We start from the raw sequence: 27890 nt of genomic DNA on the forward strand, positions 1-27890 counted from the left end.
CACTATTCTGCTGGTGCAGTCGCTGGGTACATACATTACATTACTGATCCTGTACTCTTCCTGAGTTACATCCTGTATTATACTCCAGAGCTGCACTCACTATTCTGCTGGTGCAGTCACTGTGCACATACATTACATTACTGATCCTGAGTTACATCCTGTATTATACTCCAGAGCTGCACTCACTATTCTGCTGGTGCAGTCACTGTGTACATACATTACATTACTGATCCTGAGTTACATCCTGTATTATACTCCAGAGCTGCACTCACTATTCTGCTGGTGCAGTCACTGTGTACATACATTACATTACTGATCCTGAGTTACATCGTGTATTATACTCCAGAGCTGCACTCACTATTCTGCTGGTGCAGTCACTGTGCACATACATTACATTACTGATCCTGAGTTACATCCTGTATTATACTCCAGAGCTGCACTCACTATTCTGCTGGTGTAGTCACTGTGTACATACATTACATTACTGATCCTGAGTTATATCCTGTATTATACTCCAGAGCTGCACTCACTATTCTGCTGGTGCAGTCACTGTGTACATACATTACATTACTGATCCTGAGTTACATCCTGTATTATACTCCAGAGCTGCACTCACTATTCTGCTGGTGCAGTCACTGTGTACATACATTTCATTACTGATCCTGTACTGATCCTGAGTTACATCCTGTATTATACTCCAGAGCAGCACTCACTATTCTGCTGGTTGAGTCACTATGTACATACATTACATTACTGATCCTGAGTTACATCCTGTATTATACTCCAGAGCTGCACTCACTATTCTGCTGGTGCAGTCACTGTGTACAGACATTACATTACTGATCCTGTACTGATCCTCAGTTACATCCTGTATTATACTCCAGAGCTGCACTCACTATTCTGCTGGTGCAGTCCCTGTGTACATACATTACATTACTGATCCTGAGTTACATCCTGTATTATACTCCAGAGCTGCACTCACTATTCTGCTGGTGCAGTCACTGTGTACATACATTACATTACTGATCCTGAGTTACATCCTGTATTATACTCCAGAGCTGCACTCACTATTCTGCTGGTTCAGTCACTGTGTACATACATTACATTACTGATCCTGAGTTACCTCCTGTATTATACTCCAGAGCTGCACTCACTATTCTGCTGGTGCAGTCCCTGTGTACATACATTACATTACTGATCCTGAGTTATATCCTGTATTACACTCCAGAGCTGCACTCACTATTCTGCTGGATCAGTCACTGTGTACATACATTACATTACTGATCCTGAGTTACATCCTGTATTATACTCCAGAGCTGCACTCACTATTCTGCTGGTGCAGTCGCTGTGTACATACATTACATTACTGATCCTGTACTGATCCTGAGTTACATCCTGTCTTATACTCCAGAGCTGCACTCCCTATTCTGCTGGTGCAGTCCCTGTGTACATACATTACATTACTGATCCTGAGTTACATCCTGTATTATACTCCAGAGCTGCACTCACTATTCTGCTGGTGCAGTCACTGTGTACATACATTACATTACTGATCATGAGTTACATCCTGTAGATCTTTTTATTATAAAAATGAAAAACATAACAATAATAATAACAGAAACATAACAAAATGAATAACCACAAAATAAACAATGTAATAACTGGTCCAGCCGCTCCCTCTCTCCTCACACACATATTATACATATATACAGAATAACAACTACTTACACTGTGACATCTGGTCCGGTTACCAAACAAAATAATAACAATATAATAAGTAAAATAAACAATAACCGACAAAAAAAAAATAAAAATATATATATATATATATATGTGTATGTATGTATGTATGTATGTATGTATGTATGTATATATATATATATATATATATATATATATATATATACATACACAGTTAAATGAAATAGTTTGGGCACCCCTATTGATCTTAAGCTTAATGTTTTATAAAAATTGGTGTTTTTGCAACAGCTATTTCAGTTTGATATATGTAGTAACTGTTGGACACAGTAATGTTTCTGCCTTGAAATGAGGTTTATTGTACTAACAGAAAATGTGCAAAATTTGACAGGTGCATAAGTATGGGCACCCTTATCATTTTCTTGTTTTAAATACTCCTACCTACTTTTTACTGACTTACTAAAGCACTTTTTTTGGTTTTGTAACCTCATTGAGCTTTGAACTTCATAGCCAGGTGTATGTAATCATGAGAAAAGCTACTTAAAGTGGCCACTTGCAAGTTGTTCTCCTGTTTGAATCTCCTCTGAAGAGTGGCATCATGGGCTCCTCAAAACAACTGTCAAATGATCTGAAAACAAAGATTATTCAACATAGTTGTTCAGGGGAAGGATACAAAAAGCTGTCTCAGAGATTTAAACTGTCAGTTTCCACTGTGAGGAACATAGTAAGGAAATGGAAGAACACAGGGACAGTTCTTGTTAAGGCCAGAAGTGGCAGGCCAAGAAAAACATCAGAAAGGCAGAGAAGAAGAATGGTGAGATCAGTCAAGGACAATCCTCAGACCACCTCCAGAGAGCTGCAGATGGTGTCACTGTGCATCGGTCAACTATACAACGCACAAACAGAGTCGGCTGAGGTATGCAAAACCACATTTGGAGAAGCCAATTTCTTTTTGGAAGAAGGTCCTGTGGACTGATGAAACCAAGATTGAGTTGTTTGGTCATACAAAAAGGCGTTATGCATGGCGGCAAAAAAACACAGCATTCCAAGAAAAACACTTGCTACCCACAGTAAAATTTGGTGGAGGTTCCATCATGCTTTGGGGCTGTGTGGCCAATGCCGACACCGGGAATCTTGTTAAAGTTGAGGGACGCATGGATTCCACTCAGTATCAGCAGATTCTTGACAATAATGTTCAAGAATCAGTGACAAAGTTGAAGTTACGCAGGGGATGGATCTTTCAGCAAGACAATGATCCAAAACACCGCTCCAAATCTACTCAGGCATTCAAGCAGAGGAACAATTACAATGTTCTGGAATGGCCATCCCAGTCCCCAGACCTGAATATAATTGAACATCTGTGGGATCATTTGAAGAGGGCTGTCCATGCTCGGCGACCATCAAACTTAACTGAACTGGAATTGTTTTGTAAAGAGGAATGGTCAAAAATACCTTCATCCAGGATCCAGGAACTCATTAAAAGCTACAGGAAGCGACTAGAGGCTGTTATTTTTGCAAAAGGAGGATCTACTAAATATTAATGTCACTTTTCTGGTGAGGTGCCCATACTTATGCACCTGTCAAATTTTGTTTGAATGCAGATTGCACATTTTCTGTTAGTACAATAAACCTCCTTTCAAGGCAGAAACATTACTGTGTCCAACAGTTATTACATACTAGATGGTGGCCCGATTCTAACGCATCGGGTATTCTAGAATATGTATGCGTCCGACCGGGCGTGACTAATCAGCGAAGCAGTGTTTAAATGGGTTGTGCACTACTTTAAATTAACCCCACAATGTATCCCCCCAGGGCCCCTAATGAATTTTGGAGGACCGGGGAGCGAGGCCGCCGGTCGGGGTACTTCTGCTGCGAGCAGCCGGGAGATGACCGGCTAGCACAGTGTGAGCGTGTGAGGGTGAGCGTGTGAGGGTGAGCGTGGGAGGGTGAGAATGTGAGGGTGTGAGGGTGAGCGTGGGAGCGTGTGAGGGTGAGCGTGGGAGCGTGTGAGGGTGAGCGTGGGAGCGTGTGAGGGTGAGCGTGTGAATGTGAGCGTGTGAGGGTGAGCGTGTGAGCATGTGATGGTGAGCGTCTGAGGGTGAGGATCCGAGGGTGAGCGTCCGAGGGTGAGCGTGCGAGGGTGAGCGTGAGCGTCCGAGCGTGAGCGTCAGAGCGTGAGCGTCAGAGCGTGAGCGTCAGAGCGTGAGCGTCCGAGGGTGAGCGTCCGAGGGTGAGCGTCCGAGGGTGAGCGTCCGAGGGTGAGCGTGAGCGTCCGAGCGTGAGCGTCAGAGCGTGAGCGTCCGAGGGTGAGCGTCAGAGCATGAGCGTCAGAGCATGAGTGTCCAAGCGTAAGCGTCCGAGCGTGAGCGTCAGAGCTCGAGCGTCCGAGCGTGAGCGTCAGAGCGCGAGCGTCCGAGCGTGAGCGTCAGAGCGCGAGCGTCCGAGCGTGAGCGTCAGAGCGCGAGCGTCAGAGTCAGAGCGCGAGCGTCAGAGCGTGAGCGTCAGAGCGCGAGCGTCAGAGCACGAGCGTGAGCGTCAGTGTGTGAGCTTGAGCGCCAGAGCGTGAGCATCCAAGCGTGAGCGTCCAAGCGTGAGCGTCAGCGCGTGAGCGTTAGCGCGTGAGCGTTAGCGCGTGAGCATGAGCGTCCGAGCGTGAGCGTCCAAGCGTGAGCAGTGCGTGAGCGTCAGTGTGTAAGCGTGAGCGTCCGAGTGTAAGCGTCCGAGCGTGAGCGTCAGAGCATAAGCGTCCGAGCGTGAGCGTCAGAGCGTGAGCGTCCAAGCGTGAGGGTCCGAGCGTGAGCGTCCGAGTGTGAGCGTCAGAGCATCAGTGTGTGAGCGTGAGCGTCAGAGCGTGAGCGCCAGAGCGTGAGCGTCCAAGCGTGAGCGTCCAAGCGTGAGCATGAGCGTCCGAGCGTGAGCATCCAAGCATGAGCATCAGTGCGTGAGCGTCAGTGTGTAAGCGTGAGCGTCCGAGTGTAAGCGTCCGAGCGTGAGCGTCAGAGCGTAAGCGTCCGAGCGTGAGCGTCAGAGCGTAAGCGTCCGAGCGTGAGCGTCAGAGCGTAAGCGTCCGAGCGTGAGTGTCCAAGCGTGAGTGTCCAAGCGTGAGCGTCCGAGCGTGAGCGTCAGAGCGTCAGTGTGTGAGCATGAGCGTCCGATCGTGAGCGTCAGAGCGTGAGCGTGAGCATCCGAGCGTGAGCATGAGCGTCCGAGCGTGAGCGTCAGCGTGAGCATCAGCGTGAGCGTCAGAGTCCAAGCATGAGCGTCAGAGCGTCAGCGTGAGCGTCAGAGTCCAAGCATGAGCGTCAGAGCGTGAGCGTCAGTGCATGAGCGTGAGCGTCAGTGCATGAGCGTGAGTGTCCGTGCGTGAGCGTCAGAGCGTGAGCGTCAGAGCGTGAGCGTCCGAGGGTGAGCGTCCGAGGGTGAGCGTCCGAGGGTGAGCGTCTGAGGGTGAGCGTCTGAGGGTGAGCGTCTGAGGGTGAGCCGCTAACGGCCGCCATCTTGTTCTGAAAACACGCGTCGCTGATTGGCCGCGGCCTGACCAATCAGCGACGTGGGATTTCCTGGACAGACAGACAGAAAGACAGACAGACGGGATAAGACAATTATATATATTAGATATCAAACTGAAATAGCTGTTGCAAAAACACCAATTTTTATAAAACATTAAGCTTAAGATTAATAGGGGTGCCCAAACTTTTTCATATAACTGTATATTATATATATATATATATATATATATATATATATATATATATATATATATACACACACAGTGCCTACAAGTAGTATTCAACCCCCTGCAGATTTAGCTGGTTTGATAAGAAGCAAATAAGTTAGAGCCTTCAAACTGCAAACGAGAGTAGGTTTTATGAACAGAAGCATAAATCTTACAAACCAAAAATTTATGTTGCTCAGTTGAATTTTATTAAATTTTAAACATAAAAGTGTGGGTCAATTATTATACAACCCCTATGTTTAATATTTTGTGGAATAACCCTTGTTTGCAATTACAGCTAATAATCGTCTTTTATAAGACCTGATCAGGCCAGCACAGGTCTGTGGAGTTATCTTGGCCCACTCCTCCATGCAGATCTTCTCCAAGTTATCTAGGTTCTTTGGGTGTCTCATGTGGACTTTATTCTTGAGCTCCTTCCACAAGTTTTCAATTGGGTTAAGGTCAGGAGACTGACTAGGCCACTCCAACACCTTGACTTTTTCCCTCTTGAACCAGGCCTTGGTTTTCTTGGCTGTGTGCTTTGGGTCGTTGTCTTGTTGGAAGATGAAATTACGACCCATCTTAAGATCCTTGATGGAGGAGCGGAGGTTCTTGGCCAAAATCTCCAGGTAGGCCGTGCTATCCATCTTCCCATGGATGCGGATCAGATGGCCAGGCCCCTTGGCTGAGAAACAGCCCCACAGCATGATTCTGCCACCACCATGCTTGACTGTAGGGATGGTATTCTTGGGGTCGTATGCAGTGCCATCCAGTCTCCAAACGTCACGTGTGTGGTTGGCACCAAAGATCTCGATCTTCGTCTCATCAGACCATAGAACCTTGAACCAGTCTGTCTCAGAGTCCTCCAAGTGATCATGAGCAAACTGTAGACGAGTCTTGACATGACGCTTTGATAGTAAACGTACCTTACGGGCTCGTCTGGAACGGAGACCATTGCGGTGGAGTACGTTACTTATGGTATTGACTGAAACCAATGTCCCCACTGCCATCAGATCTTCCCAGAGCTCCTTCCTTGTTGTCCTTGGGTTAGCCTTGACTCTTCGGACAAGCCTGGCCTCGGCACGGGAGGACAATTTCAAAGGCTGTCCAGGCCGTGGAAGGCTAACAGTAGTTCCATAAGCCTTCCACTTACGGATGATGCTCCCAACAGTGGAGACAGGTAGGCCCAACTCCTTGGAAAGGGTTTTGTACCCCTTGCCAGCCTTATGACCCTCCACGATCTTGTCTCTGATGGCCTTGGAATGCTCCTTTGTCTTTCCCATGTTGACCATGTCTGAGTGCTGTTCACAAGTTTGGGGAGGGTCTTAAATAGTCAGAAAAGGCTGGCAAAATAGATCTTTAATCCACACATGTGAAGCTCATTATTCTTGGTGCCTGAACTACTTCTTAATACTTTAGGGGGACCAAACAGAATTCTTGTGGTTTGAGGGGTTGAATAATAAATGACACTCTGAATTAAATTTTTACGTTTAAAAAAAAAAAATTTGTGCAGTGCATTTCCCACTTCCAGGCTGATCTACAGTACAAATGTCACAATGCCAAGTTAATTCCGCATGTGTCAACCAGCTAAATCTGCAGGGGGTTGAATACTACTTGTAGGCACTGTATATATATATATATATATATATATATATATATATATATATATATATATATATATATATATATATATATATATATATATATATACATATACATATACATACACACACACACACACACACATACACGTTTTCTTTTTTTTTTTAAATAAATATATATATATATATATATATATATTTAAATAATCTAAAATAAATACTAAACTATACAAATATATACAAGACTAAACTAAGCACCCCACACTCGAGCCCACCAGTCCCAACCCCGGCACTGACCTGACCGCGTCTCATGCCTCAGTCCATGTCCAACGTCCATAGGCCAGATCAGGCAGTGCCAGATTTTCACCCAAACAATCAGTGTCCCACAAGATGAACCCACCTCCCCCCTTTTCCCACCACCCAACCTAACACCTACGCCCAAATCCATATATACAATATATACAGAAACAAACAATACAATAATCACAACTACCAAAGCCCAAGTTCGGTGCCTGCAGCCCTACATCACTGTCTACTGATCAATACAAAACAAAAATCTATGGTGTCAGCAGCAGCCCACCACCAGGAGAGGAGATGACCAGACTAGGGCACACTAAAAGAAAAGCCCCTCCAGAAGAGAGCGGCACTCCGTGTACCCAGTCTCTCATACTCCAGAGAACGCACCTTCACCAGGTCACCGAGTATGGTCCTAAACGCATCGTCCACTGGGAGGATTTTCCGTTGCGTCGATACTAAGCACCGTGCGTTCCATGTGTGATACCTGACCACTGCGCTAACTAGAAATAAGGTGCAGTGGTCCCGACCACCCAGGTCTCCGAATGCTCCATAGGCCCATTCCGCATAAGAGAGACCGGCCAGCCAGGGCCAGCCAATGGAGGCGCCCACCCTGTTGTACACCTCTGTGTTAAAGGGACAACGAAGCAGGAAGTGGTCCATGCTTTCCAGCATGGTACCACAATGCTCCCGAGGACAGTTCCTGTCCTCAGAGCTCCTACACTTCAGATTGTCCCTCACACACACAGTTTCCCATGGAAGTAGCGCCAAGCCAAGTCCCAAATCTTTGAGGGGATCCTGATAGAATTCAAAAGATGCAGACCCACCCCAAGATCCCGACTTGGGCAATCCCTGAGCGCCAGAAGCCTCTGAAAATGGGTCAACAGAACCCTTTTGTCAAGGAGCTTCTTCGGCAGAGTCCTGACCTCCCACATTCCCAGACCCCACAGGCGAATTACCTTCAGAACCACGGTAGCGTAAGCCGGGAGATGTCCATGTGGTTTGCGGAGATCCTTCACTTGCCCTCCAGTCTCCCATTCCTGGAAGAAAGGCTGAAACCATCCCCTACAGGAGAATACCCACGGAGGAGCCCTCTCTTTCCAGAGGTTTGCAATATTGATCTTAATGAAGGTATTCACAAGGAATACCACAGGGTTGACCATACCCAACCCTCCTAGTCTCCTCGTACGGTAAGTAACCTCCCTCTTGATCAAGTTCAGTCTATTCCCCCATAACAGTTGGAAGAACAAACTGTAGACCAGAGTCCTGAGAAGCTCTGGCAAGATGCACACACTGCCCAGATAGATCAGCAAAGGGACAGGTAAGCTTTGATCAGGTTTACCCTTTTCCTTAGGGTCAAGGACCAACCCTTCCATTTGTTCATCTTCTGAGTGGCGATCTCTAGCCTGCTGTCCCAATTTTGTTTGGGGTAATCCCCCTGGCCAAATTTGATGCCAAGAACTTTTGCAGAGACTTTGGGTCCTGGAAGGGTGTACGGGAGATTAAAACCAGGTTCTCCTCGCCCCAGCCAGAGACTCTCACACTTATCCCGGTTGATCTTAGACCCGGATGCCTCAGAGTATCGAGTTACCTCTGACATCTGCCACTCTGCCTCCCCGTCAGAGGAAACAAAAACGGTAACGTCATCGGCATACGCCACCACTCTCAGAGTGGCTTCCAGTGCTGCCTGGTCCATCCCGATCTCTGCCAACAGTCCACGCTCCACCCTCCTAAGAAGCAGGTCAACCGCAAACACGTACAGCAGCGGGCTCAAAGGACAACCCTGGCGAACACCACATCCAACCTCAAAAGAGCTGCAAATCCAACCGTTCACAAGCGGGAAACTCTCTGCCCCAGCATACAAGGTCTTAAGCCAATCAACGAACCCCCCCCCGGCAGGCCATACCTCAGAAGGACAGACCAGAGGTACTCATGATTAACCCGATCAAACGCTTTTGCCTGGTCCAATGACAGCATGCACCCCTTCCAATGGCCAGCCCTACCCTGCTCCACCGCCTCTCGGACACAGAGTACAGCACTAATCGTACTGCGGCCCGGAACAGAGCAATGCTGGGCACCCGAAAGGAGCCGGGCCGCAAATTTCACCAGCCGATTAAATAGCACCTTTGCCAAAACCTTCCTGTCTGCATTGAGAAGCGCTATGGGACGCCAATTCTCAATGCAAGATGAGTCCTTACCCTTTGACAAGATGATCAGGGCAGACCTCCTCATTGACTTTGGCAGAGTGCCCGAGGAAAGACACTCATTGAATACCTCAGTCAAGAGAGGAACCAAGGCGTCCTTAAAGGTCTTATAGAATTCAGATGTTAAGCCATCTGGACCGGGAGATTTCTTTAGGGCAAGCCCTTCAATCGCCAACTTAACTACCTCTTCCCTGATCATCTCTGTCAAAACACCAAGAGAGGGGTCTACCCCTGGTTCGGGGACGGCTTCTGCCAGAAAAGCCGACATCTCATCCTAATCCAGATCCCTCTTCCCCAAGAGGTGCGAGTAGAAGGATCTGACGACCTCCAGGATCCCTGATCTGGATCTTTTCAGGGACCCCGCAGTGTCAACCAGTCCTGTAACAACTTTACTATTCACTGACATCTTGCAATTTCTGCAAGGGTCGGGCAAGCGGTACTTCCCGTAATCCCTCTAAAAAACCAAAGATGCGTGTCTATCATACTGACACCTCATTAGCAAAGATTTCACTCTGGAGATCTCCTCGTGGCTACCTCCAGTTGAGACAAGATGCTCGAGTTTCCTCCTCAGGTCCTGATACAGGCGATACCTGTCCAGGCTCCTGAGGCTCGAGAGCTGGCGGAAGAATCTCGCTACCCTTTTCTTGAACATCTCCCACCACTCTGACTTACTACTACAAAGATCCAGTAAGGGTTCCTGGTCCTGAAGAAAATCCTCAAAGGACTGTCTTATCTCCGCTTCTTCCAAGAGAGAAAAAATTGAGCCTCCAAAAGCCTCTTCCCATCCAGGGGGTCTCTGTAACATTCAGAGAAAACAAAATCAAACAGCGATCGGAGTACTCCACCTCGACAACAGATACTGCTGAAGAGACGGCTTCCTCCTTTAAATAAAACCTGTCTATCCTGGACCTACAGTTACCTCTATGATAGTTGAACCCCTCATGGCCTGGGGTGTGCCGGATGTGGACATCCACCAGGCGAGCCTCACTACCTATACTATTAAGGGCGACGCTATCATAAGTCAGCTTGTCTTTGGAACCTCCTCTATCCCGGGGCCTCGTGACAGTGTTGAAGTCCCCTCCAAAGATTACCTGCCGACTCGTAAAAAGGTAGGGCTTGATCCTCATAAAGAGACACTTCCGGTCCCACTTAGATTGGGGACCATAGATGTTAATGAGCCGGAGCTCTTGTCCCTTCATGAGGACATCTAATATCAGGCACCTCCCCATTTCTGTTTCAATAACCCGTCGGCATTCTACCGGTGCGGTAAAAAGGACCGCCACTCCGCTATACGGCTCGGCCGCAAGAGACCAATAGGAGGGCCCGAGTCTCCACTCCCTTTTAGCTATAAACACCTCTGCCATATTTGGCAGCCTGGTCTCTTGCAAAAAGAAAATGTCAGCTTCAACCCGGCTGAGAAAATCAAAGGCCGCAAATCTAGCCATATTTGAGTTAATGCTGGTGACATTAATGGATGCCAGCGTCAACGGAGTGGGTACCGCCATCATTGGTGATTGAGTTAGATGGCTTTCCTCTTCCCACTCCCCTTATCCTCTGCCTCAGACGAGGAATCCTTCCCCCTCTTTAATGACACAGAGGTGTCCATTCCAGCATTTTTCCTTCTTTTTTCGTCCTCGTCTCCGGACTCTGGGCCAGTCCCTCCCCCCAAGGACCTTGCATACCCAGGAGAAGGAGACTCGGTGCACTCTGTAAGCTCCGCCGAAGCCGGAACCTCACCCTCAGCCTCCTCCTCAGAGGAAGAGATGTTATCAAGGGCTTGGAACCGGTTAGAAAGACCAACTAGAGGGGAGTCAGTTTTACCTTCCTTAGGTACCTTGGTCAGAGCGGGAGAAGATGTTTTATCTCCCTTCTTTCTCTTCTTTTTGGTGCCGAGCTTACGCTTGTCCTCTAGCCAACGCTTATTATCCTCATCCATACTTTCATAACGGGAGGATTGTGAGGCAGAGGCGGTTTCCTCCCTGTGGATCCTCCTGACCTCCTCATCCAACTCATCATCCCTCGGGGCCTCAGCAGCAAGACTGGCATCCAGGACAGGGGCCGCACCAGTAGCCCGGGGCTCGCCCCGCTCCCTCTCCTGTCTGCGCTTGTCTAGACGCCTCACCTGGGCAGGCGTCTTATTATTGCTTTTCTTCGCTGGCCCCTCAGCTCCCACACCCCTGCTAGTCCCCTCCCCAGCAGAATCGGCCTCACGGCTTTCTCCCACTGGTGTTTCGACTGCATTACCAAAGGAGCGAGGACAACGGCAGAATGGGTGACCTAACTCACCACACAGGTGGCACCTAATCTCCACACAAGAGGCAGCAAGATGGCGAGTCCCCACACAACGCACATTTCTGCACAGTGCAGTTTGCACTGAAGTGTGTGGGTTCGCCGCACCTGTGACAAAGCTTTGGTTGTCCCTGGTAGAAGACCAGGATACGATCCCTACCCAGGAAGGCAGACGATGGAATGTGGGCAACCGTACCACCTGAACGCTTAAGTTTTACCATAAACGTCCAGGCCCCTGACCAGATACCAAACTCGTCGCGGTCTTTTTTTGGCATCTCCACCACCTCTCCATACCGACCAAGCCACGTCATGATGTCCTAATAAGAAAGCGACTCGTTACGAGTCATCACAGTCACTTTCTTGATCTGGTTTTGGCGAGACACTGCCAGAACGGCAAAGTCTCGCCAGCCGGGCTCATTTTTTGCCAACTCATAATTCGTCCAGAGGAGCTCAAGCCCCTCCAGCCGAACAAAGCTGACATCAAACTCAGGCGTGGAATAGGGATGTATCAAGGCGTAGATGTCAATCACCTTGAAGCCCATCCTCAGTAGGATCTCCACAACTTTAGACCTTGGAGGACATGCATCACTGCCCCTCCACCGAAGACGGACCACATTCCTGCTCACACAGCCTGGCTCGGCTGTTGGGAGGGACCACACTGTATCCCCCCCTTTTTGCTCTCGGAAGGCCCCGAGGCCATGCCTCTCTATCCAGAAGGATAGATCAACCTCTCGACCCTCTACCATTAGTGATCTCTCTCCCTTCTTTAGAGCCTCCAGAAGGAGCCGTTGCAACATGCCGTCCCCAAAGCCCGGAGACGAGGAGGAGGAGGATGCCCTATTTTCCCCGGAGGTGACACTGGCATAACTCTGGACAGGTGTTGCCACCATCGGGGGGGCAACCGAACCAGTGACTACATCAGTCCCAACAGCATCACCATTACCCATCTCCATCTCACCCTCCACATCACTAGACAATGAATTGGCCTCATTCACACCCACCACCACATTCATTCCTGCTGGACCAGTAACAATGGTGGATGACATTTTGACCTCAGCATCATCAGGCACAAGGGGCTCAGTCACCTCCATAGACCTGGAGGTGACCTCACCCCCGGTCTTATGTGTGCCCTCCACATCATCAGTCGGTAATTTCTGTTTGACATTAGGTATAATGCGCCGCTGATCTTTAGCTGCTGTGAGGCGCCGCTGATCTATAGCATCAGGATCCTCCGGACCAGCGACGCCAACACAAATTAGCACTTTCGTGGGAGGACTGGAAGTCTCAGCCTCAGCAGCCCCCTCACACTGCCGCCGCTTCTCAACTAAGTGATCAGCGGCAACAGCATTCAGAGGCGCAGAGGCTACCGGAGCTGCCCCCGACACCGGGCTGCTCCCCCCTCCCACTGAGGAGCACACCACAGTATCGTGGCCTGACCGAACGCCCACCGCCGAGCCGCCCTCACTGTCCAGCCTCTCGGCTGATGCACCTTCTGCTGCGTCCCCGCTACTACAAGCAGAGACGGAGCTCTGCGCCTCACTACCACGCTCTGTAATCTCCCCGCACCTTTGCACCGGATCCACAGAAGAACCCGGGCTGGGCTGGGCAACAAGGCTTATACAGTGAGCTGAGCCTGCCGTCGACTCAGGGGGTACAGGGAGGGGGGCATATACATAGCTTACCGCTTCCTGCAGCTTTGGCTTGATCTTCTTAGCCTTTTTGTGGCCCCCAGGTGCCTCTTCTGGTAGATCATTACCAAGATGGAAGTTTTGGAGGCACACTGGGGACTCCAGGAGCTTTATCTCGGCCATTAGCACCCCTCCCTGGCCGCTGCTGTCACTTTCCTCCCCAGAGCAGGCAGAACTGCGACCGGATGTCATTGTCACCTGTCCTGCAGGGAGCTCGCTGCACGTGGCCTGCGGGTGACTTTGCAGGCTGCTAGGTGGGGCTTCCTGCTGGTCATCATCACTCTCATCATCCACCTGGCTCTCAGGCTGCAGCCCCATCTGTCTTAGCTCTCTATTATCAGCCATTTCTCTGAATCGGTCTTCATTTATCAGTTTTTCCTTGAAAGGACCACTCTGCTCTCTGATGGTGGCTTTTCTTAGTTCCAGCTCATGAATCTCACTGGTGAGCCTCTTTACCTCCGCTTGGAGTTTTGCTTTCCTCTGTTTGGAGGCCCCTGCAGCTTTGGCGCTTGTGCAGCCCAGCTCCTCCCGAAGCCTCCAGACGAGCTTACTCGCATCTTCATACTCACGGAGGTGGATCATGACCCGGGAGGCATAGGTGGACACAGAATCCCGGGGACTTTGCAGCCCCCAACCTTCCTCAGTGAGGTCGGCCTCACCTCCGTGAGCACTCAGCTTTCCTCCGGAAGGAGCGCCATCATGCACGCCGCTGTCAGGCTTTACCTCCATGCTGGAAGCCTTGCGGCTTCTAGGAGTCTCCACAGTCCCGGGGGGAGTAGGAGCCACATTGCTGCGACTCCTGGTGGAGCGTCTCACCCCCGAGTCCTCCGATGTGCAGGCCGGTTGCTGGTTTCTCCTACCCCCCGCCGGCCTGGTTCGGGAAGCAGAAGCCTGGGACTTGGCTCCATCACTCATCCCAGAAACCCGCTCCCTCCCTGGGTAGGAGAGAGAGCAAATCCCCAGGTGGAGAGGTGTTGGTTCTCACAGACCTCAGAAGCTCACAGCAGGATCTGCAGCCACCACACCCACAATCACCACAGTGAGCAACAGCTGATCAGAGCTGCACTCACTATTCTGCTGGTGCAGTCACTGTGTACATACATTACATTACTGATCCTGTACTGATCCTGAGTTACATCCTGTATTATACTCCAGAGCTGCACTCACTATTCTGCTGGTGCAGTCACTGTGTACATACATTACATTACTGATCCTGTACTGATCCTGAGTTACATCCTGTATTATACTTCAGAGCTGCACTCACTATTCTGCTGGTGCAGTCACTGTGTACATACATTACATTACTGATCCTGTACTGATCCTGAGTTGCATCCTGTATTATACTCCAGAGCTGCACTCACTATTCTGCTGGTGCAGTCACTGTGTACATACATTACATTACTGATCCTGAGTTACATCCCGCATTATACTCCAGAGCTGTACTCACTATTCTGCTGGTGCAGTCACTGTGTACATACATTTCATTACTTGTCCTGTACTGATCCTGAGTTACATCCTGTATTATACTGCAGAGCTGCACTCACTATGTACATACATTACGAATCCTGAGTTACGTTGCATTATAGTAGTCCATCTAAGCAGTTCTGGGTGTGTCTGACCTCAGGCTTGCTGACTGTTTCCGATAGCAGGCACAGATTATACTATGTATGAGGGAATATGATCTGCACAGCTCAGTTGGGTACTTTAGTCCTCACCTCAGCACAGTCCTCAGCTTTAGCAAACACTCATCAATCAGGGACCCCGGCTACTGTCCAGGGGGCGACCTCCCACGAGCTCCTGAAAAACAGACACAGAACATGAAGGGGCTGCCACACTGTAAACACATTGTCAGTATGTCTGCAGACATTAGTAAGACTGAAGTGCTCAGGACTGACAGCCGGTGCCCTGGTGCAGTATGCAGTGATGTCAGGGGCTGTCGGACACAGCGGAGGCTCCTCAAAGGACCAGTGTGTGGTCACTCGTAGGCAATTTGCCCGTCATCAAGCTCACAAGCTTCTGGGGCAAATCCCTCATCTGTGTGACAAGTCCCTGGTGGGCCGCTGCGTACTGGTAATTTTCAGCAGTGGGAATCATTAACACGTCCCTCGTTTGCAATTTAGTAGACAGCGGGAAGAAATAATAGTCTTCTTTTAAGTTGGTATAGCAGCATCTTCCAGCACCCAGCTGTACATCCAATATGGCCACCTCGCTTACAGTCCTACATGTTTATAAGCAAAAAGCCTGATGGAACCGCACCCCGACAACAATATATACCCTCAATAGAGAGAATGGCATAGTGCCCCCTATTGTGCCACTCAGAGCGCCTCATAAGAGACCACCTGAAATATACCAATGCAGGACAGGGACCGTTTCTCTACGCTGCCCCTATACATGATGGCAACTGTCGCCTTGTTAAAGACTGCATTTGGCTCCACTATGCCAGCGACTGTGCCCCTACAAAGGATTATTCCCCTGTTCATACAATATTGTAACAACAATCACTTTTGCAATTTCCTGCTGAATTTGCAGCCGTTCTTGAGATATTAACACTTTTCTTTTGTTTACATCTCGTTGTCTAGGAGACCGACCACTGCTGCTGTCTAGCTTTGTAATCACTGTATTGAACCTGGTTAGGATTAGGAGGCAGCAGCACGCTCCATCCAGCAATCCTGGCCACCTTCAAATCAGTGCCTACAAGCTTAATAGAAAAGAGCTTGTAAGCACTGCACATGTTCTGTTGTCTAGCCGTTGTGGTCGGTCTTTAAAGCAATGAGCTGTAAACAAACGAAAAGTGTTAATATGTCAAGAACAACAGAAAATTGTAAACAGCGGTAAATTGCAAGATTACTTGTATTTACAAAGACTGCTCGACAATGTTCATTATTGGAGCAGATTAATGGTCTACTTGGCTAGACATCATTCTCCACCTTTGGCCATTACCATCCATAGCCGAAACGTGACTACGGCTTGTCCTGGAGATGCGAAAAGTCTCGAGGTCCAGTCTGTATTACTACACTTACTATGTAGGTTTGGATCTACCCACTGATTTTGTGTCTTTAGCTCAAAAGTGGCCAAAATCCTTTAATCTTTTTGCCCAGGAGCCTCCAACCTATGAACTTAAATGTCTTCCTACTAGGCTTCTATCAATCTACAGGTGCAATGATGAGTAAGGGACAAGCCACGTTGGGCACCCACAAAGCCTATCATGACCATAAGGGCTCATGTACATGACCGATTTTCTCGTATAAGCGCTATCCATGATTTTCACGGATAGCTCCCGTACACATGGTATTCTATGAAGCTGTGCAAATGATTTGTTCCTCTGACCGAGTGACCCCAGAAAAAAAAAAATTGGAGACCTCTCTGATTTTGATCAAAATTGTCAATGCAAGTCTATGGGTCCATGAAAAACATCGGACCACATTCAGATGACATCTGATTTTCATGGACTGATAGAATGGAGATGGAGAAACTATTTTTCTCTCCACCTCCGAGAAAAACTGATGCTGCTCTTATCAAAATAATAGGACCGTTTTTCACAGATGGACTGAAAACTGTTGTGTGCACCTCCCCTGAGGCTTTTTGTGCACCTGTCCTGAGGCTTTTTGTGCACCTGTCCTGAGGCTTTTTGTGCACCTGCCCTGAGGCTTTTTGTGCACCTGCCCTGAGGCTTTTTGTGCACCTGCCCTGAGGCTTTTTGCGCACCCTCCCCGAGGCTTTTTGCGCACCCGCCCCAAGGCTTTTTGTGCACCTCCCCCGAGGCTTTTTGTGCACCCGCCCCGAGGCTTTTTGTGCACCTGCCCTAAGGTTTTTTGTGCACCTCCCCTGAGGCTTTTTGTGCACCCGCCCTGAGGCTTTTTGTGCACCTGCCCTGAGGCTTTTTGTGCACCTGCCCTGAGGCTTTTTGTGCACCTGCCCTGAGGCTTTTTGTGCACCCGCCCTGAGGCTTTTTGTGCACCCGCCCCGAGGCTTTTTGTGCACCCGCCCTGAGGCTTTTTGTGCACCTGCCCTGAGGCTTTTTGTGCACCTGCCCTGAGGCTTTTTGTGCACCTGCCCTGAGGCTTTTTGTGCACCTCCCCTAAGGATTTTTGTGCACCACTACACATCATTGCACCAGAACTGGGGCTGGTAAATGTTGAATTTTGGCCACCCCCCCGACCCCCCATAGTCGGAGGTTCACTGTGGTTTGGATGGAGTCATCTTCTCTGCTACAGCTGAAGAATATTGCTTCGGACGCGCCTTCGATGCCTTAGTGGAACAGGCGGGTCAGTGATCTTTTCCCGGAATTTGCAACACAATGAGAACAAACTATTTGTAGTTTGCAAATGGCGCCATTTACATCAGGCGATGGATGTTAAAAGACGCTGCCCTTTTAGCCGTGCAGAAATAGGTCTGTCCCAGACAGCGAGCCACTTCTGTAAATGGCGAGCCAGCTCCCGCCTGGTGTGTCTGCACTCAAGAACATCGTGTATCTCAAGTGCTGCCGCGTGGACGGACAATTGGATTATTTCATTTACATCCTATTCACATGCAGACCGGGACGTCTCTCCCTCCTGCTGCAAGAAACCAACTATTACAAATTGTGGTCTTGATATATGTGAAGCTACTTAAAAGGACGATCTGCTGGAATATTGCTGGGGGGGAAAAAACATGGATTGTATTTTATTATTTTTCATACTGACCACTAGAGGTCAGCACATCAGAATTCAATCGATACAAGTCCAGTATGTTTCTTTACAGCCTGCTGTGAAACTGAACATCACCTGACTGATTCATTTTTTTTAAAGCTTAATTTCACACATTAGTCAATGCCACAGCAGCAGGAGAGGAGTGTGCTGACCCTGCTGGAGGCAGTGACCTGTCCACTTCTGCTAGTATGGACAGAGATCTATATGACAAGTGGGCAAGATGTTAGAACGAGGGGAGTGGTGACAGACTGAAATGATAGATTGTAGAAGGAGCAGGGCTCTCAGCAGCACAGAGTATTTCAGGAGAAGTGTGTTAATGAAATGCATCAGCTGCTGCCATTAAGTGGTGGACTCAGAAAAACCCCTCATACCGGAGCCCAAAGCTTCAGGCTCTACCTCTGATCATAAGGCGCTTTTATAGCTCCAACCTTAATCACAGGGGAGTCTATGGAAAAGTACACTTAAATTATATCTTTAAGAATTATATCCCCCCATCGTGAGTGTTTTTCATGTTCTTCCTTGAGAAAACTGCAGATTGCACCATGACATTAAAAAAACAACGCCGTCCGGACGCTGCTATTATCGACTAGGAGAAATGCGCCAGATTATAAATTATCCACTCAGCAAATTATCCACTCAGAAAAAATAAAACTTAAAGGCAGAAATAAAAAAAGACTCAAATAATAATCCAGCAAAATGAATACTGGTCTTGCAAGGGGTTGTCCAGAATAAGAGAAATATGGCCTCCCCCCCCCCCCCGAGAAACAGCGCCACCACTGCCCATGGGTTGTGTCTGGTATTACAAGTCACCTGCGTTAATGTGAATGGGCTTGAGTCGCAGTACCAGACATGACCTTGCACAGGGGTGTTGCTGTTTTATGTGAAAGCAGCAGATAAATACTAAATAAATGTAAAAAGTCTCCCAGCAATTCCTTCCTTAATATTCTCCTTTCCTTTGATCCTATTTAGCCTCATTCTGCAACAAATGCTTCAAATAACAAAATCTTCTCCATGTCTCAGGAGATGAAGGATGTCACCTGCCTCCTCAGTGACCTGTGTGTGGCTGTAAGACAACCAGCTGCAGCAGGAGCCTCCCCCCTCTGTCTAAAGTCTAATGAAACCAGGCAGGAAATAATCAGCGAGTGCGACTACATGACTGTATTTGGTGCATAATTTACTCATTCTTTTCTCAATTTAGTGCACTTTTTAGGAAATATCCATGAATGGCTTCAAAATACTTTATAGGTAAATGGAAAATCACTGCAAGGGCATGTGCACACGACGGCTTTATCAGGGGGGATTATGACTGGTATCCCCTGAAAAAGCTTAAAAAAAAAAGCACCAAAAAGAATGAACAAATGCAAAGAGATGTCTAAACGACTTTTTGGGCCCTATCTGTGGTTTCTACCTTTTTTTAACCACTTAAGACTTTGAAAGCCATGAAGCGGCTAAAGGAAATGACTGGTCCGTTCTTCTGATGACTCACGGAAAAGGACGGAAAACATCACAGAAAAAAGGCAGTGCACTTATCAATGCCAATGCACAATATTAATGCACTGAAGGAGGCAGCAGCCCCATGATAAAGGCAGCACTGGTGCAAAATACTGGTGGGTAACCATGCATGGAGAAGATACCTAGTATTATAAATGCACACAGATAAGGCTTGCATAGGACGCCAGTCACACATAAGGGAAGTGCACAGCATCTGGCTTATAGCCCATACTATTAGCTCAGGTGGGCTGCCCAGCAGTTTATAAGTGCACCCCATGAAGTCAGACACCCCAATTGCACAAGCCAGGTCCATTCTTCTGGTGGCTTCTGTTTGGAAGCAGTCTCTATGTTATACATGGAATAAAAAAAATAAAATAGTAAAGACGTCGGCGGAGAAACTGCTCCGAAGAGAAGTCAGAAAAGACTTAAAAAACTATGTAGGTAAAAAAAGTGTCTGTAAGTCATGATGTGCACATAACCTAAGACTTCATATGCCGCTTATGGGCCCCAAAAACATGCTATTTATGTTAAAAGTAAAATAGAAACAATGTAATGTTACATTTCCCACAATCATCACCATAAGGGGCTCCGAAGCTGCAGAGACCGCACTTTTTCCCCAAGCAAAATCGAGCCAAAAATTTCTCACTGAAGTGGTCCCCTCGCTCCAGCATGGGACATAACGGGCACAGACGCTGGTATGTTCCATATATTTAGGGTGCTCGGACTTAAGACCGGAAAATATGTTGGGAGATCTCAAAAGAAGAAATAAAAAAAGAAAGTTGTATGTTGCAGTTGAAGAGGGAGCGGAGCGAGTGTGCGGCTCACAAACTGCGCCAAAAGGAAAATTGTGTTTAGCGAAACCCCCAAGTCCTTCAAAGACTGCGACCTCCGCAGGAAGGGCTGAGGCCGACTCCGAGGAGTGACCCGAGCGCAGAGCTGGCAACGCTTCCACAGGGCGTAATCGAAAATGACAGCTCGCCCCATCTGACTTTCATTTACAATACAAGTATATTTATATCCCACCTCCGTAATGAAGATTTATTGCTGCCTTGTGGAGGGGATGACGAGCCCCTCAGTGGACGGACTTTCCTATGGGACCATCCCACAGAAATAACTTTCGATGAGGAGTTTGGAAATCTGATTTCACATGTGGAGGCTTTAACTCCTTCATTGTCCTGTGTGACTAAATAATGGTGGAGAGCTGAAGGAGATGGCACCAGAAGATTATGTGCACAGCGCACCATCTACTGCCAAGAAGCCTCGTATACATTCACAAGACAGGAAAAGGAAGGAGGCATGGAAGAGATGAAAGGACTGGAGGCAGACATTGCAAAATGCAACCCAACAATGAGTCACCACCAGCCACAGAGAGCGAGGTCTGCACCGAGGCCGAACTGCAGAGCAGCCATGATGGTATATAGGATTTATACACAGCAAACAGAGGGGGCGCAACAGAGCGTATTCACTAATGGGATCCTGAGCATGGAAGCAAATCACATCCTGTATTATACCCCAGAGCTGCACTCACTATTCCGCTGGTGCAGTCACTGTGTACATACATTACATTACTGATCCTGAGATACATCCTGTATTATACTCCAGAGCTGCACTCACTATTCTGCTGGTGCAGTCACTGTGTACATACATTACATTACTGATCCTGAGTTACATCCTGCATTATACTCCAGAGCTGCACTCACTATTCTGCTGGTGCAGTCACTGTGTACATACATTACATTACTGATCCTGTACTGATCATGAGTTACATCCTGTATTATATTCCAGAGCTGCACTCACTATTCTGCTGGTGCAGTCGCTGTGTACATACATTACATTACTGATCCTGAGTTACATACTGTATTATACTCCAGAGCTGCACTCACTATTCTGCTGGTGGAGTCACTGTGTACATACATTACATTACTGATCCTGAGTTACATCCTGTATTATACTCCAGAGCTGCACTCACTATTCCGCTGGTGCAGTCACTGTGTACATACATTACATTACTGATCCTGAGATACATCCTGTATTATACTCCAGAGCTGCACTCACTATTCTGCTGGTGCAGTCACTGTGTACATACATTACATTACTGATCCTGAGTTACATCCTGCATTATACTCCAGAGCTGCACTCACTATTCTGCTGGTGCAGTCACTGTGTACATACATTACATTACTGATCCTGTACTGATCATGAGTTACATCCTGTATTATATTCCAGAGCTGCACTCACTATTCTGCTGGTGCAGTCGCTGTGTACATACATTACATTACTGATCCTGAGTTACATACTGTATTATACTCCAGAGCTGCACTCACTATTCTGCTGGTGGAGTCACTGTGTACATACATTACATTACTGATCCTGAGTTACATCCTGTATTATACTCCAGAGCTGCACTCACTATTCCGCTGGTGCAGTCACTATGTACATACATTACATTACTGATCCTGTACTGATCCTGAGTTACATCCGGTATTATACTCCAGAGCTGCACTCACTATTCTGCTGGTGCAGTCACTGTGTACATACATTACATTACTGATCCTGAGATACATCCTGTATTATACTCCAGAGCTGCACTCACTATTCCGCTGGTGGAGTCACTGTGTACATACATTACATTACTGATCCTGAGTTACATCTGTATTATACTCTAGAGCTGCACTCACTATTCTGCTGGTGCAGTCACTGTGTACATACATTACTGATCCTGAGTTACATCCTGTATTATACTCCAGAGCTGCACTCACTATTCTGCTGGTGCAGTCACTGTGTACATACATTACATTACTGATCCTGAGTTACATCCTGTATTATACTCCAGAGCTGCACTCACTATTCTGCTGGTGCAGTCACTGTGTACATACATTACATTACTGATCCTGAGTTACATCCTGTATTATACTCCAGAGCTGCACTCACTATTCTGCTGGAACAGAAATCAGACTGTCACAAAAACCTTGTGAAAGGATTAGAGAATGTCTGTAAAGAGCTGTTGAATTATGGCACTATATAAGCAAATGCATAATAATTATAATAATAATGATAAATAAATAAATAATGGCATAGTGACGTGTAATAATAGCACCGTGGAGAATATTGCTGTGAGGTCTGGGCCAAGGAAGTACCTGAATCGATCCTCAGATGACATGGCACCCTCCCTACGTCTTATTATCGAGTTGACATTATTACTGACACTTACGAGTCTGTTTGTTGAGTTTCTCTGTTATAAGACTTCATTGCTTCTTGTGTTCAGTGAATATTACAATTCCTTTATTACTTTAAAAAAAAAAGAAGAAAAAACACATTTCCACCCGGGGACGGCGCGTCGGCGCCTCGATCACAGGACCTCGTATTATCAACTGTCATCTCCCAACAGAAAATTCATGGACGCCTCGTTTTGTAGACGTTTCTGTCAAATACTGAAATGAGTTCTGCCAAAATAGTTCTGACCTTTTCCAGATCTAATCACAACCTGTGCGGAAATAATGGATTGTGGATGTCGCATTACAAGACTGAGGCTTCCATCACTGGGTTTAGCGCATTCCACGATGTGACATTACGGAACAATCACCTCTAGCGCCGCGGCTTCCCGAACATCACGACGACGGGTGAACGTGATGGACGTCTCATTCACATTCTAATATAATGAAAAATCTATCATGAAAAAAATTTGATACATAGATTTGTTTTTTATACAGTTTACAAAAATTGTCACCTCCAGCCAATAGATCACTAAAATGATAACAATTGGAAGCATTCTTTGTTTTGGGCACTTGCAATGGCGTCTATCAACATGACCAAGAGCCAAGATAGACCATGCTGCTCCCCTTCCACCAGTATAGACCAGTACACGCACTGGTCTGTGGTTTACGGGGTGAGAATGTTTATGGAAAAACCCTCTGGCCCACAGAATGTGATGAACATTATGGGAGACATGTTTTGGCTGCAGCTGCTCGCTGCTGATCTATAGGCAATGTGTAACTAATAGTATGAATATTTTTTTTTTTATCTTCTATATTACAATTGCATCCAGATGCCGGCAGGAATGTTATTACCTTCCAGTAATCTCCTTTGTGTTAAGCCTTTAAATGCATTTATAGAACTGCTTATCCTCAGACCACACTTGTCCCCGGGGAGACGTCCCTGTTAAGGATGGCAGAATGCCAGATCCAATTTTCTACTCGAAGACAACTGAGAACAATTAGACGCATCTCCTGACGTGAACCTGAAATCGGGCGAGTGTGCATTGTTACATCACCTCGTCAAGAGCGAGTGTCTGCAAGACGACAGGTGAGGATCTCGGCTTCTCAGGTGGGATTACTCATCCATGCATGATCCTGGCAATATGGCACCCAAGAAATGTACCTCTTGGATCCAATTGCACCAATGGTATGTTCACACCTGGTGTATGAATAAGCAAATCGATTCTAAAAAAAAAAAAAAATTTATTTGCTTAGAATTTTTCAAAATCTGCATATTCTTGGTTATCCAAATTTTTGTGAGTTTGATTTTGCATGAATCCAGCAAAATGGGGACCAGTCATTTGCCATTTTGCCGAATTCATATGGATCAGAAAGGGTTTAAAAAAAAAACAATAAAATATTCCACCAAGTCCCTTCACCGGCCCCTGGTGGTCCTCCACTGGCTTGCCAGGACATTCTAAGGTGCCCTCTCTAGTAGTGAGCAAGCGTCGGGGTGCTCAGGTATGATCGTTATTCGATCGAGTATCACAGGTGCTCGAGCGCCGTGCTGTTAGATTGCGGGTGCCATCGAGGCTGTTAGACAATAAATATGCGGGGATTGCCTGCCATACGCGGTATTTCCATTGCCATATTGGCTACTGGCATTACTTTGATTGGCTGGCCACATTGTGTCATTGGGTCTTATATAAGTAGTGATCGTATCCGAGCACCGAGATGCTCGATCAAGCATCAAGCAGTGTATAGCGCGCTTGCTCATCCCTAGTCCTCTCCGCTCTGGCACTGGTCTCCTCTTTACTCTTTACTTCCAGTGCCAGCTAGATCTCAATTCACGCTCATGTCATGATATGTGCAGCCTCTTGTGGCCACCTTCTGACGCCATGAAGTTGAGGCCAAACCGATGCCGGAAGTTCTGGAAAAGAGTAGACTAGTGCCGAAGCAGAGAGGGTGACATAGGAACCAGTTGGATAACTGGTAGGGGCGAACGAGGGGTGAGAGCAGTAGGATATTTTAATCAGCCCATAATTTTATTATGCTTTGGGGTCGGTAGACCTCGGATCGACAATTAGGGGTTCTTTGATTTACATTGAATAAATTTGATGCAAATCAAATTTCCAAGCTGAATTATAAGTGCATCTGCAGAATTGAAATGTTTGTGGATTCGGCCACCTCGACATTCCAATGGCTTTAGGTAGGAGACCAGCTCTGGTTCTACTGTCTGAAGGTCCCATCAGCCATTAAAACCTTCGGTACAGTCCTATTGCCCATCAGTTCCATCCACGAGCCATGCACCTATTCAGGTTAGAATATTTGGAAGGTCCACCAGCTGACGACCAAGTCACCATTCAGATGCCCAATGTATGTAGAAGCGCTAGTAGATCAATTTCTGGATATCCGGTACCTACAGTAGATATGGCGGCACACCGGTTTTAACAGCACCCCCAGTGGGGGGGAATTTTGCTGCTATGCAATACAGACTTAGCGATTCTGCACCATCGAAGGCTCGTTGTACCGGAGGTTGCAGATGACAGACATTACAAGCTCTGAATTCCGATCAAACAGAAGAAAACAATAAAAAAAATTACGATAATTGCTCGTGTACGTGTATAAAACATGGCAGACATGCTGCACTCAGCCCATCCCCAGATGTTTTTATCAAAAGAATCCGTAATGGAGTGAAATCTTCCTCATCTGTACTTGGCTTCAGGAGCAAAGACAAGAATGATGGTTTTCAGCTTCGGGATTTTACAGTAACATGAACGCAACGTGATCAAAACAAAACAATTCTTTGGGTTTAATCAGTTTTCTTCTCTTGCACAGATCTGAGAGTCTTCGGCTTACTTTCCCAGGCCGTCTTGGGAAAACGCGGCTCGTTCCCGGACCACTGGACATAGATACTAATGAAAATCAGATGTAACCCCGTTCTCTCTCATACATCTCCATCAAACGTTCACTCCCTATTGTGAAAACACCAGCGTTCTCATTACACCCATGCTTGTGACCCTCTAAACTTTCTGGACGAGTATAGGGTGTGTATTAACCCTTAGCGGTCCCAAATATTTGAAAAAAAAATGAGAGCTTCAAGTTTGTCAGTCAAGTTCCTTTCTTTATTAGTCTAAATAATGTACAGTCGGAAAAAAAAGTATTTAGTCAGCCACCAATTGTGCAAGTTCTCCCACTTACAAAGATGAGCGAGGCCTGTAATTGACATCATAGGTCGACCTCAACTATGAGAGACAAAATGAGAAAACAAATCCTGAAAATCACATTGTCTGATTTGGAAAGAATTTTTTTTCAAATTTTGTGGAGAATAAGTATTTGGTCAATTACAAAAGTTCATCTCAATACTTTGTTATAAATCCTTTGTTGGCAATGACAGGTGAAACGTTTTCTGTAAGTCTTCACAAGGTTGGCACACACTGTTGCTGGTATGTTGGCCCATTCCTCCATGCAGATCTCCTCTAGAGCAGTGATGTTTTGGGGCTGTCGCTGGGCAACACGGACTTTCAACTCCCTCCAAAGGTTTTCTATAGGGTTTAGATCTGGAGACTGGCTAGGCCACTCCAGGATCTTGAAATGCTTGTTATGAAGCCACTCCTTCATTGCCCTGGCGGTGTGCTTGGGATCATTGTCATGCTGAAAGACCCAGCCACGTTTCATCTTCAATGCCCTTGCTGATGGAAGGAGGTTTACACTCAAAATCTCACGATACATGGCCCCATTCATTCTTTCATGTACACGGATCAGTCGTCCTGGTCCCTTGGCAGAGAAACAGCCCCAAAGCATGATGTTGCTTCCCCCATGCTTCACAGTAGGTATTGTGTTCTTTGGATGCAACTCAGCATTCTTTCTCCTCCAAACATGACGACTTGTGTTTCTACCAAACAGTTCTACTTTGGTTTCATCTGACCATATGACATTGTTCTAATACTCTTCTGGATCATCCAAATGCTCTCTAGCAAACTTCAGACAGGCCCGGACATGTAATGGCTTAAGCAGGGGGACACGTCTGGCACTGCAGGATCTGAGTCCCTGGCGGCGTAGTGTGTTACTAATGGTAGCCTGGGTAACGTTGGTCCCAGCTCTCTGCAGGTCATTCACTAGGTCCACTCGTGTGGTTCTGGGAATTTTGCTCACCGTTCTAGAGATCATTTTGACCCCACGAGGTGAGATCTTGTGTGGAGCCCCAGATCGAGGGAGATTATCAGTGGTCTTGTATGTCTTCCATTTTCTAATTATTGCTCCCACAGTTGATTTCTTCACACCAAGCTGCTTGTCTATTGCAGATTCAGTCTTCCCAGCCTGGTGCAGGGCTACAATGTTGTTTCTGGTGTCCTTCGACAGCTCTTTGGCCTTCACCATAGTGGAGTTTTCAGTGTGACTGTTTGAGGTTGCGGACAGGTGTCTTTTATACTGATAACAAGTTCAGACAGCTGCCAGTACTACAGGTAATGAGTGGAGGACGGAGGAGCCTCTTAAAGAAGAAGTTACAGGTCTGTGAGAGACAGAAATCTTTCTTGTTTATAATTGACCAATTACTTATTTTCCACCAAAATTTGAAAAAATTCTTTCCAAATCAGACAATGTGATTTTCAGGATTTGTTTTCGCATTTTGTCTCTCATAGTTGAGGTCGACCTATGATGTCAATTACAGGCCGCTCTCATCTTTTTAAGTGGGAGAACTTGCACAATTGGTGGCTGACTAAATACTTTTTTTCCTCACTGTATATTACATGTAAGCAAACTTAATAAAAACAGATTGTACAAGATAAAAAAAAAAGTATAGCTACCTTCTTCCAAAAACAGAGCTGCCCCTATCTAAAGGTTGTATGCAGTATTACAACTCTGCACCACTAAATTCAACACCAGACATTTTGAGCTCTGATTCATCATTGCATTTTTCTCAAGTTTAATTTAATGAAAGAAAAAAAGTTTGTATACGGGATAGAAGAAATATGGCAAATAATAACATTTTGGTTGCCTTCAGCCACCACTAGGGGGAGCTCAGGA

At 46.9% G+C, this 27890-nt stretch overlaps 1 protein-coding gene across 4 annotated transcripts in view; it reads right to left on the reverse strand.

Annotated features, from left to right (window-relative positions):
- TSPAN18 (tetraspanin 18) overlaps window positions 1–27890 on the reverse strand; it is a 161851-nt gene that overhangs the window by 58668 nt on the left and 75293 nt on the right. For 2 of the 4 annotated variants that reach the window (XM_073658157.1, XM_073658158.1), the window contains one exon: window positions 15205–15286. The exons of the other annotated variants lie outside the window; for them this stretch is intronic. The gene's annotated coding sequence lies outside the window, so the exon portion shown is untranslated. The remainder of the gene's footprint in view (window positions 1–15204; window positions 15287–27890) is intronic. 4 annotated transcript variants of the gene reach the window in all.

This window comes from Phyllobates terribilis, unplaced genomic scaffold, assembly GCF_046119375.1.
Source record: "Phyllobates terribilis strain yellow unplaced genomic scaffold, ASM4611937v1 Scaffold_13__5_contigs__length_258822181, whole genome shotgun sequence".
Taxonomy (NCBI): Eukaryota; Metazoa; Chordata; class Amphibia; order Anura; family Dendrobatidae; genus Phyllobates; species Phyllobates terribilis.